Genomic DNA, 12,449 nt, shown 5'->3' with positions numbered 1-12,449 from the left:
CTTCTTCTTCTTCTTCTTCTTCTTCTTCTTCTTCTTCTTCTTCTTCTGTTTCTTCTTCTTCTTTTTCTTCTTCTTCATCATTATCATCATCATCACTGACTTTTACATTGTTAAGATCTATGAAGCACTTTACATACAGGGTGTCCCAAAATTTTTAGTGCAGTTTTGAGCTTTGATAGCTTACAAGCCACCAACAATTCAGACAGATAGCTTTAGTAGCTTAAAACTGCCCCAAAGACTTTTGATACATCCTGAATAATGCCTCATTTTTAGCCATGTGAATGAAGTAGGCTCTACTGGCATTATCATCACCCCCATTTTGTAAATGAGAAAAACGTGGTCTTCTGGCAATCTTATATATCACTTCTATCTTTTCTGGCCAAAGAAGCAGTAGGAGAAGGACTGGAGTAAGAAGGAGAAGGAAATGGATTGTATAGGTGATTTTCAAGGGGTTCAGACCTAGAAAGAAGGCCAGACATCAAATGTAGAAAGGAAAAATTTTGGAGATATTGAGAAAAATTGAAAGAGAAAATCTATAGATCTAGCTTTAGTTTCTGGCTACTTTTAAAGAAAATTGAAAGTGAAGAGGGTGAGATTAATTTATTCTTATTTAATTCTTCAATTGTGTCCTACTCATCATGAGCCCATGCACAGCACACCAGGCCCTTCTGTCTTCCACTATCTCCTGAACTCTGTCCATGCTCATGTCCATTGCTTCTATGACACCATCCATCCATCTCACTTTCTGCTTCTGCCTGTAATCTTTCTCAGCATCAGGGTCCTTTCCAATGAGTCCTGTCTTCTCTTTATGTAGTCAAAATATTTAAGCCTCAGCTTCAATATTTTTCTTTCCAATGAATAGTCTGAATTAATTTCCTTAAGTATAGACTGATTTGATTTCCTTGCTGTCTAAGAGACTCTCAAAAGTCTTCTCCAGCATCACAATTCCAAAGCATCAATTTTGTGGCACTGAGCTTTCCTTAGTCCAACTCTCATAAACATACATTAATACTGGAAAAAGTACATCTTTGACTCTTTGTCAAAGTAAGACCTTTAAAAAAGTAAGTAAGTTAAAAAAAGTCAAAGTAAGACAAAGACAAAGACCTTTGTCAGTAAGGTGATATCCCTGCTTTTTACTATACTGTCAAGATTTACCATAGCTTTCCTTCCAAGGAGCAAGCATCTTTTAACCTCATCGCCAAGAAAACCCCATGGATAGTATTAAAATAAAAAAGTAGGAACCTTCAAAAAAGGACTAAAGAAGGATTTGAGGAAGAAGAAAAGAAGAAGGTAGTTGGCAAGCCAAGGTAACTAGGAAAAGGTAAACAGAACAAATTGATGGATAAAGCAAATGGGCAGAATGGATTGGTGGATAGAACAAATTGATGAAACAATTAGAAAGTTGCTACAAGTCTTGGTTGAGGTAGGTTATGACTGTGCAGTTATTGAGACACTAAGGAAAGGAAGTTGGGTATGATTGTCAAGATACTAAGAATATATAACATGTTCATATGCATATGATATAATGTAATATCAAATGTTGTAAAAGTCTTGGGAGGTACTTAGAGGCAAGGCATAAATACTCGCAAACAGTATTTTTTTAAGTTTTTATTAATTTATTTTGATTTATCCACAATCACTTCCATAAGAAATAGTATTTTTTTCAACTAAAAATCTCAACTAATATAGAGAGTAGGATGAACTTTGCAGTGATTTTCAATGAGTGTGGTTTGTGTTTCTGCCACTTACAAGTTATTGCTATCTGTGCTCTAACTGTAGACTCACCTGTCTCCTGGAAGAGGTCAAATACTCTCCACACTCCAAATCATCATGGACAGTGGAGTTTGATTTTTTTTTAATGAAGCAGGGCTTCTTCAATGGGGGATGGGGAGAAAAAAAAGATCTGAATTGAAGGAGAAATTTGATCCTTGCCATGAGGTTAGAAGAATGTCATACTGGAAGGAAGGAAAGAAAAGACAAGTGTGTACTTCAAGTTAAAAAAAACAAATTTGAGGCTCTTTTGAAGAGGAGGATTCTATGCTGCTCTGAGGAGGAAGAAGTTACTTATTCTCTAAGGAATGATATAGTGGAGGCACAGAAGCTATCAGGTGAGAGATTATCTAGTGAGATTAAAAGAATGAAGGGTGGTGGTATAGGGTGATTCCCTGTTCAGGAGTGTTTGTCAACCTGATAACAACAGCAGAGACGTCTGTGGTCTTCCTGGATGTGGATCCAAGACATAACGGCAAACCTCGTAAGAATATCAAAACAGATGACTACTACCCACTTCTGGTGATTCATGTGGGCACAAATGATATGGCTAAAAGTAACCTAGGAAATACAGCCAAAGATGATGAAATCTTAGGCAAGAAATTGAAGACCTCAGGGGCAGAGTTAGTGTTTTCCTCATCAGTCCCCTTTGAAAGCAAAAGAAGCAGAACAGAAAATCTGATTTGTGAAATGATCAGCTGGCTAAGAGCCTAGACTATTGCAGTAGCCAGCTGGTTGGTTTGCTTGCCACGGGTCTCTCCCCACTCTCGTCTATCCTGCACTCAGCTGGCAATGTGATCTTCCTTAAGCATGGGTCTGACCTTGTCATCCCCCTACTCAATAAACCCAGTAACTCCATAAACTCAATAAAATAGCTGTTAACTACTCCTCCAGGATGAAATATGAAACCCTCTGTCTGGTCTTTAAAGCCCTTCACAACCTCCCTCCCCCACTCCCATACTCCTTTCCAGTTTTCTTATACTTTCTGATATCCCACAAACTCTGTGATCCAGTGACATTGGCTTTCTTGCTATTCCTCAAACAAGATAATTTATGTCTCAGCTCCTGGCATTTTTACTTGCTGTCCCTCATGCATGAAATGCTCTCCCTTCTCATCTCTGTCTTGTGGCTGCTCTGGCTTCCTTCAGGCCCCAGCTAAGCTCCCCCTTTCTGCAGGAAGCTGTTCCGGATGCCCCCTTAATTCTAGCATCTTCCCTCTAGTGATTATTTCCAATTTGTCCCGTACATAGCTTGTTTGCACATAAATGTTTGCATGTTGTCTCCCCCATTGGACTGTGAGCTCCTTGAAGGCAGAGATTGTCTTTTGCCTTTTTTTCTATCTTCAGAGCTCAGCATATTACCTGCTACATAGTAGGCCCTTAAATATTTTTATGAACTAAGAAGTTATTGTCTGAAAATGGCGATTGCAGTTCTGGACCATCGCTTAAATGTATAGGGATGACAGTCTCCTGCTCAGAAATGAAGTACACTGAACAGAGTCTAGTAAGAATGTATTTGCTAGTAATCTTGCAAATCCAAACAGATAAAAAAGATGAAGGGAGCCCCATTAGAATGTGTACTCATTGAGGACAGAGGCTGGTTTTTGCTTTTCTTTGTATCGCTGGTGTCTGGCATGTGGTAAATAATTGATAAATACTTGCTTACTGAGTGACTGATTTCTCATTTCCTCCATGCTGCTGGATAAATAGGGAGTTACTGTTAGTAGTAATAGTAGGCTTAGGGAGTGGGGCCTGACCTAGTAGCAACCAGGTGGTATAATGAATAGACTGCTGAACTTGGAATAAAAAGGCCTGAATGTGAATCCTGCCTCAGATACTTATTATCTGTATAACCCTGGGCAAGCCACATTATCCTCTCAGTCTCAGTTTCCTCACTGTAAAATGGTCATAATAACAGCACCTACCTGACAAGTTGCTGTGAGGATCAAATGAGGTAACATATGTAAAAAGCTTTGGAAACCATAGAATGCTATGTAAATGCTAGATATTATTATTGTTGATTACTACTGTTGCAGGAACTCCCAGTTGAGAAAACTCCCTCTACCAGTGCAGGTTGGCATTTTCTGTGAAACTTACAGTCTTGGAAAGTAGCTTAGAGCACTGAGAAGTTAGGTAATTTACCCAGATAGTAGAAACCAAAATCAACGCCTCTGAAATGAAGAACCCTGAATGCAGGGCTGGCTGTTCTTTGAAGGGTACTCTTGCTGGAGAAGTCATTTCTCTGATAAAGCAATGGGCTTCCAAACCCAAATTGGCTATCCATTCATTCTAGCTAGCTAACTCTGGAAATCTAAAAAAAACCTCTGGTTTTCTGGGTCGAGTTTTTCCTACAACAGCTTGCCTCTGTTCTAGCTAACCTCCCATTCCTTCTTGGAACCCCCTCCCCACTCAACCCTGCCTCCTTTATGGAAGCCCCCATAGCTGGAATCTTTCAGACTAGAGACTTCCATACTCAATGCATCCTTGGTAATTATTGCTTATCTACCTGTAATGGGCAGCTAGGTGGCACAGTGGCTAGAGCACTGGGCCTGGAGTCAGGAAGATCTGAGTTCAAATCTGGCCTCAGACACTGACCAGCTGTGTGACCCTGGGCAAGTCACCTAACAGTTCTCAGTCTCAGTTTCTTCATCTGTAAAATTGGGATAATAATAACATTTATTTCAAAGGGTCAGGAGGCAGCTAGGTAGCTCAGTGGATAGAGTACTGGGCCTTGAATTAGGAAGACCTGAGTTCAAACCTGGCCTCAGACAGTTATTAGCTGTGTAACCCTGGGCAAGTCATTTAACCTCTGTTCGCTTTAATCTACTAGAGAAGGAAATGGCAAACCATTCCAGTATCTTTGCCAAGAAAACCCCATGGATATTATGATCCACAGGGTCATGAAGAGTCAGACACGACTGAACAACAATTTCATGGGGTTATTGTGAAAAGCATATGAGATAGCATATATAAGGCACTTTGGAAACCTTAAGGGGCTATATAAATGCTATCTAGTATTACAGTCATCTCTGGTGTGGGGAAATTGGATGTTTCCTTGCTTTCTCTTCCCCTGACCTCCCTCTTCATACTTTTTGCATATCTTAATTTAAGCCTCACACTTTCCTTCCCAGTATGAGTTTAAAAATGAGGCTCAATAAAGGTCAAAGCATCATTGACCAAGCTGGAGCTGAAAATCGTCTGGGCCACCAACTCAGGTCAATAAAACTGTCCCTCTAGTATAGAAACCTAGCAAGAGGTTCTAAATTTCTACTCAGCACTTACATTGTAACCTAAGTCATTCATATTTTAAGATGTCTTAGCAAGTATTCATCTAATGAAAGTGAGTATTAGGAGTCAAGAAAATGCTCATTAACAGCCCTCTAAAAGGAAAGACAGATCCCTCAATCCTCCACAGGCAGGAGAATTAGCCTAGACTTGAATAGACTTCTGGGATTTTGAGAATTTGCTCCTTTCCTAGGCCAAGGGATGAGGGTGGGATTTGGAGAGGCCAGTAGTAAAGGACACAAACAGAGAGACAGAGACAGAGACAGAGAGACACAGAGACAGACAGAGACACAGAAAGAAACACAGGGACTGACAGAGAAAAAGAGTCACAGGGGAGGGGGTAGGTGGCAAAAGCAGTGAAGAAGACAAAAAGCTACTGAAAACAGTTTTAAGAGCATTGGTGCCAATCCAAGAGCAGCCTATGAGATCCGATTTCCCCTCCCAGGACCACAGAGAGAAGTGAATTCAATGTGGGGAGACCTGGTCTTTATCAACAGTTTGCCCATGTTGTTGAAGTGTTGGTAAAAGCATACGAGTTTGGGGAAAGTAGAGAAATTGACTCTCCTTAATTCCCTCCCCTTTACCTCCTGAGTGTCACTGCCAGATCTCATTCTCTTCTATAAGGTGTATTTGTTTTACTGACATAGTTTTACTACTAATAAATACATGGAGTATTTCCTTGAATCCCTTTGTTTATGGTATGAGTGTGTGTTTGGACAGATCTAATAATTTTAGCCTCCCAGAAGGACAGCAACTGGGAAGCTTTATTTCCTACTTATAGGCTGGGAACTCTAATCCCTGTTCCAATCTCCTGGTTAAAGAATCTCTCTCTAACTGGGGACATATATCATATGCCATTTATCTGGTATTTTCACTAATTATAAGCTCCTAAAAGTCAAACTTTTTTTTTTAAGGCAAGTGGGATTAAGTGACTTGCCCAGGTTTACACAGCTAGTAAGGGTCTGAGGTCAGATTTGATCTCAGGTCCTCCTGACTCCAGGGCTGTTGCTCTGTACACTTCGCCACCTAGCAGCCCCAAAGCCAAACTTTAAAAAGGAATTCCAGCATTTAGTGCCTGGCACATAATAGGTGCTTAATAAATGTTTATTGATTGATGGATTGATCTTAAGACTAAAGAGTCTGACTTTCATGGGGGACCTACTGGGAAATTTTGGGAGGTGAAATAAAAGGAATAGTTGTGACTCCACCTTCTAAACCTTGTTATGTAATGACTCCTAGTGTCCCACTCAGTATAACTTTTATTTTAACTCAATGCCTATTGCTTGATTTCTTTTAGGCCTGGGGTAGAGTGGAGAGAATTTTGAACCAGGAATCAAGATGCATACGTTCTAATCTTGGTTGTGTTGGTAATTGCCCATATGACCTTTTGCTTGTCACCATTCCCCCTCTCAGTCCCCCAATACACACTTGGTTTCTTCACACACTGATAACTTTTTGATAGTAAATTGCCTTCATAATTCAGTTTTGCTGGAGTAATGTTCACGTGACTTTGCATTCTCTGAGTACATGACTCCTGGAGAGGGGGAGGCATGGGAACGAGGCAGAAATATTCCCAATGAGAAGAGAGAAGTCAGTTTGGGATTAAATACTTGCCAGCGAAAGAATTTATCCTCTCAGGCCTTGGTTTACTGCTCTGTAAAATGAGCACTGGCCTAGATATCTCTAAGGTTTCTTCCATCTCTAACATTCTACGGTTTTCAAAGTAACAATGGGGCAATGAATTTTCTTATCTCATTTCTTCTGGGGAACCCTTTGTAAACATTCTGTGTGTTTTATTTACGCCACCCAAGATCCCTGAAAGCGGGGAAGAGGAAGGAGTCACTACTACTGTCCACATTATATAGATGGAGAAACTGAGGCACAGCAACTTTAAGTACTTTGCCCAAGGTTACAAAATGGCAAAGCTAAGGCTGTAACCCCAGTCTCCATCTCTTAGGCCTGCCTCAGGCAGCAGGCATTGGATAAATACTCAGAAAGTCTCAGTGTGTAAATTTTTTAAAAATCCCAAGCCACCTCCCTTCACCCCTTTCTCTGACTCTCCATGTCTGTCTGTATGAAAATGGACTGGATCGCACTGACCTTGGCCCTAGTCACCTGTTACTCAGTCTCTCACTGGAAACTTTGAGACCGAGCCAATCTAACCCACCAGAAAATGTTTCCATTACTTACATGAAGGATACATTACTGACATATTGATCTCTACTCTTTGCATAAATGTGTGCGGGGGATTTCTGTTGGGAGCTCTCATCAGCATAAACAGACCCTATCGTCCCCGCTTAATAGACTATTTTAACCTTAAATGGAGAATTCAAACTTGAAAGGCAAGTAACACCCTCTCCATCATGATATTACAGAGAGGCAATTTTCCAATCTCTGCTTTTGTGGATGGGTTGTGTCTGGCCTATTACTGTCGAATCAGCGAAATGGGAGAGAACATGGGAGAAATATTTGCTGGAATAATAAAGTATGTACTGTATTAGATTTTTGTCACCTTTGTGAGTTAGAAACCAATAGTGACAGCTTCTATTTATATACCATTTTAAGGTTTACAAAGTATGTTACATATACAATATCTCCTTTGATCCTTACAATAACCTTGTAAGTCAAGTGCTACTATTATCTTTGTTTTACAGATAGAGAAACTGAGGCTCAGAAAGATTAAGTGATTTGCCCAGAGTCAAATAGCTCTTGAGTTTTTGAGGCAGGATTTGAACTAATGTCTTCCTCACTCTAAGTCCAACCCTCTAACCAGTGTCACCTGTTGTTTAGTTGTTTTAGTACTGTCTGACTTTTCATGACCCCATTTGGGGTTTTCTTGGCAGAGATTCTGGAGTGGTTTGCCATTTCCTTCTCCCGCTCATTTTACAGATGAGGGAACTGAGGCAAACAGGGTTAAGTGACTTGCCCAAAGTCATACAGCTAGTGTCTGAGGCCAGATTTGAACTCAAGTCCTCCTGACTCCAGGGCCAGCACTCTGTCACCTAGCTGCCTGTAACCAACTTTTCATATCTCCTTCTGGCTAAAACACCAGCTGTCAAAGCAGATCTTCAAGGCCTATGCCATTTCTCTTTAGATCTTTATCAAAGAGTTCTGGATTTGGAATCAGAAGACCTGGGTTCAAATCCTAGCTTTGTTACTATACTCCTGTGTGACCTTGGTCAAGTCCTTTACCCTCTTAGATCCTCAGACTCCTTATCTGCAAAATGAAAGGTTTGAACAAGATGGCTCATAAGGTTCCTTGCAATTCCAAACTCATCATCCTATGTCCCACTCTGAAATTCTGGGGAGTCTCCATCTGGCCATAGCATCACTTCACTTCCTCCTTTGCTCACCTATACAACAGAGGGGTGGATAGAGGCTGCTAACCGGCATGAAGGTGTTTCACCAAAGACAGATCTTTCGAAGTCACTGTACCTACTTGTCTTACCTATGGAATAACAAACACTTAATTATCTACACCAGTGAAATGCAGGGGCAGCTAGTTATAAAACCCAAGCAGAATTCAAACATGTTTGACTTCTGCAAACAATGGTTACTTTTTAGTAGCAGATTTACCTAAATAATTCCATTTTGTTCAGAATAACATTCACTTAAGTAGTCACTGAGCACATCCCCAAGGCTGTGGGCTGGGAGGAGAGGAGATGTTGAGAGTTGAGTGATGAAGAGAACACGGAGAGCTCTGGCCCTGAAGTCAGGAGGACCTGAGTTCAAATCCAGCCTCAGACCAAACACTTGACACTTACTAGCTGTGTGACCCTGGGCAAGTCACTTAACCCCAATTGCCTAAAAAACAAACAAACAAACAGAAAAGAGAACACGGAAGTTTGCTGAGTGGCCAAGGGAGTTTAGTTCACCCTTATCAATGTGCCCCCCCCAAAGTCACTTCATCTCTTAAGGCCTCAGTTTCCTCCCCTGTAAAAGAAGGGAGTTGGAATGGATGATCTCCAATGTCCCTTCCAGTCCTAATGTCACATGATTCCCTGCTTCACAAAATAGACCATATTGTCCCCTGGTTATTCCTAACAGGATAACATCCTACCTCGGTCGCCAATCTAGTCACAATGAAGCTTATGCGCCCCCACCAACTGAATCACTTTCCTTTTCAATTAGTCAGGACTTAAAGTGTGACCTTATATTGTAGTGAGTACAAGAAAAATGTACTTAAAATAGAAAGCCTTGTGGTATGAGGCACCAAAGGAAAAATAACAAAATATATCAAATACATATGGGTTAAAACAAATCCTCTTGTGCTCCACAGGTAACTATGGCCATGAGTCCTCCATGCCTATTTCCCAGAGCAGCCTCTTTTCTTGGCGCTGTAAATGTAAGACTCCCTCATAAGATGGACATGAAAGGTTTTGGGTCTTGATGTCCAGGTTGCCATGCTGGTCCTCTCACAGATCTTGGACAAATCAGGAATTAGTCACTGCTGCTTCTGGAGCAGATGAGATGAGGTCTCCTTGAGATCTGGAATCATTGGACTGGGGACATCGGGCTTGGGGGCAGAACACTTATCTAGATAGTCAGTCAGTTAGTATTTATTAAGCATTAACTTGGTGCCAGGCTCTGTGCTAAATGCTGGAGATAAAAATAAAAGCAAGCAAGACAATCCCTATCCTCAAGGAGTTGGCATTCTAGGGGAGGGGAGACAACACATAAAGGCAAGCTAGAAAGGATTGGGAAGGGAAAAGGAGGAGGATTCTAGAAAGAATTCATTCTTCCTAAAGAATCCATGACTTCCTAAAGTGGTGGTCTTGGGGAGGGTGTCACCAACAAGGAGAAGAGGATGAGACAAGTAAGAAGGAGGAGGAATATGGAGTCAAAAGAGCTAAAACAATTCTTTCCCTCGAGGGGCTGCTGTTTCCATTGGCATTCTCATGAATTCCAGAGGTTAGAAACTCCTGGATCCCTTAGTCAGAGTTGACTGGAAGCAAAAGGAGTTTCTGCATTGGAGAGGCTGACCACCAATAAGGAGCAGGAGGCCTGTCTGGCCAGAACCCCTCAGAGTTGCCTGATGCCTTCCCTTTCTCCTCAATGTGGTGGATCATTCACAAGGCATCCTGGTCTACAGGTATCAGCTGTAAATAGTACAGCAGTTACCAGGAATGTGAGGCAGTGGCAGGGGTAGAAACTCGGGAGATGGGGACAACAGAGGTGCATAGGCCTCAATAGAGTTGGCTCTGGTTAGACAGAAGAAACAAACAGTGGCATGGGCCTCATCAAGAGAAGCACCAGTATGGACAGTGATGTAGACAGGCCTATGGTAGACTTTTGATTATGGTAATCCGCAATACTACATTACTGCCAATACAGTCCCCAGGGATCAACTTCATAAATGTCCTCTATTCAAGGACCAAAAGGTGGAATTGTTGGGAGGTGCTTTGCTTTCTAATGACAAGACAGAGACAAAAATACCTTCGTATAACTACCCAATCCTTATGTGGCAAAGCCTTCTCTGAAGGGTATTGCATGGACAAGGAGATCCTGGCTAGTGGGCTAGGGAATGTTAAGTGGATGGTGGTACAGGGTGTCTCTGCATTGGCCCTGGTCTCGGAACAAGTTTCATGGAAATGGGTAAACCTTTTGGACACCTTACTGTAAATGATTCTGAAGAGTGATAAAAATTGGTGGCTATGCTAAAGAATCAACATTTGTGCTGTGTCCCTAATGTTTCTGGTGCTGTTTCTGCTCATTATTCCTGATTTATAGCAGGTAATCCACTCTGAACCCCAAAGATTTGGTATCACCCACTATGAGGAACAGATTGTTAAGATTTAGAGATTGGTTCTAACAAACGAGCAAGGCAAAACTTAAAAGATTTCTAGTCTTCATTCTCCTCCATGTTCAGTTATTCCTTCAGGGTCCATTACGTTGCTTATTTTCTTTTTTCTATCTTTCTCTTTTTGTTTTTGTTTTACTTTCCTCCAGTGCTGCCTATGCCAGGATTCTTGCATCCCTGAGGTCATGATTGTCCAATAATTGCTCTAAGGTCATTTAAGTGGTAAAAGGTCACTTAGAAGACTTTTAGGACCAAGGAGTGGGATGGCAGAAGAAACCATCCTGAGACTAAGGATTAAATTGTTGATATGACTTCCTATCATCTGAGTATAAAAACTCAGCACACAAGGAGTCAGGGGCTTCTCAAACTTAACACATCGTGCTGACAAGGTGAGCCACCATGGCAAATATGGAGGCAGGAGAGCCATATTCAACTGATTCTATGCTGTATCCTTGCTGAATATTAATGCTATGGCTAAGTAAATCTTTTGTTCAAGGTTAGATGATCAACAAGGGTCTCATTTTCTTCCATTCCCAAGCTTTAACCACTAAACCAACCCCTGTCCCAGAATGATCCTTATTGCATCTTCACCTATTTCCCTTTTCTGTTCTCCAGTCTCTGTCTCTCTCTTTGTCTCCTTCTCTCTGTGTCTCTTCATCTCTGTCTCTCTGTCTCTCTCTGTCATCTTCAATATCTCCCTATCTACTGGCTCGCTCCCTTATGCCCACAAACATACTAAGGATTCTTCCTTCATCCTTAAGAATCTTTAATTGACCTTGCTAATCCCCACAAGCTATTATGTTATACCTTTCCTCCCTTTCACTGCCCATTTTCTCTTCACTCACTGCCTCCACTTCATCATCATGAACTCACAACTGTCATACCTAAGGTGGAGAGACAGAAGCTTTGCTAGGGGCACTGAAATTTATATGGTACAAAAATTGAACAAATTTTAAATTGGTTATATTTCTATTTTGACAGCACTTTCCTGCAGCCCTACAGAAACTAGTTGAGTAATTAGTTAAATTAGGAAGCTACCAGATAATATGCCTTTTCCCCCTTAGCATAGGGGATATGTTTTGAGCTTCTTCTCAACCTCCCTCCACCCTCTTTCTTTTTAGGACAGTTATAAACTAACCTTGGCCAGGTGCATAAGCAAAATTTTCCCAGTCCTTCCCTCTGGTACCCTCATACTCTTCCTTTCCAGTATCACCTTGGAGCTGTGGCTGGTGCCCTTCAGCAAGCAGGCTCTGTGCTCTTGAGTCAATGGGCCTCAAGCCCACCTATTTTTGTAGGCCAGCAAGCTAAGAATAGTTTTTACATTTTGAAATAAAGTTTTATTGTATTTAAAAATGTAAAATCTGTTCCTATCTCAAAGCAGTGGGCCTGATTTGGCCCTCAGGTTGGAGTTTGCTGACTCTGGCCCAGGGCATTGGCAGCCTTCCCAGGTTTACAATATCAGTGCCATCCTTGACTTCTCACTCTCTTTTAAGCATTCAGTTGCCCGATCCCACCCTGTCTAACTCCATGATATCTTTCCTATCAATCTTTCTTATCCCCTGGCAAAACTGTAAGGTCTACAAGGGCTTGAGTTC

Source organism: Vombatus ursinus, unplaced genomic scaffold (assembly GCF_900497805.2).
Source record: "Vombatus ursinus unplaced genomic scaffold, bare-nosed wombat genome assembly UNPS02014797.1, whole genome shotgun sequence".
NCBI classification, from domain to species: domain Eukaryota; kingdom Metazoa; phylum Chordata; class Mammalia; order Diprotodontia; family Vombatidae; genus Vombatus; species Vombatus ursinus.
The sequence above is the reverse complement of the archived record's forward strand: the minus strand, read 5'-3'. Positions refer to the sequence as shown.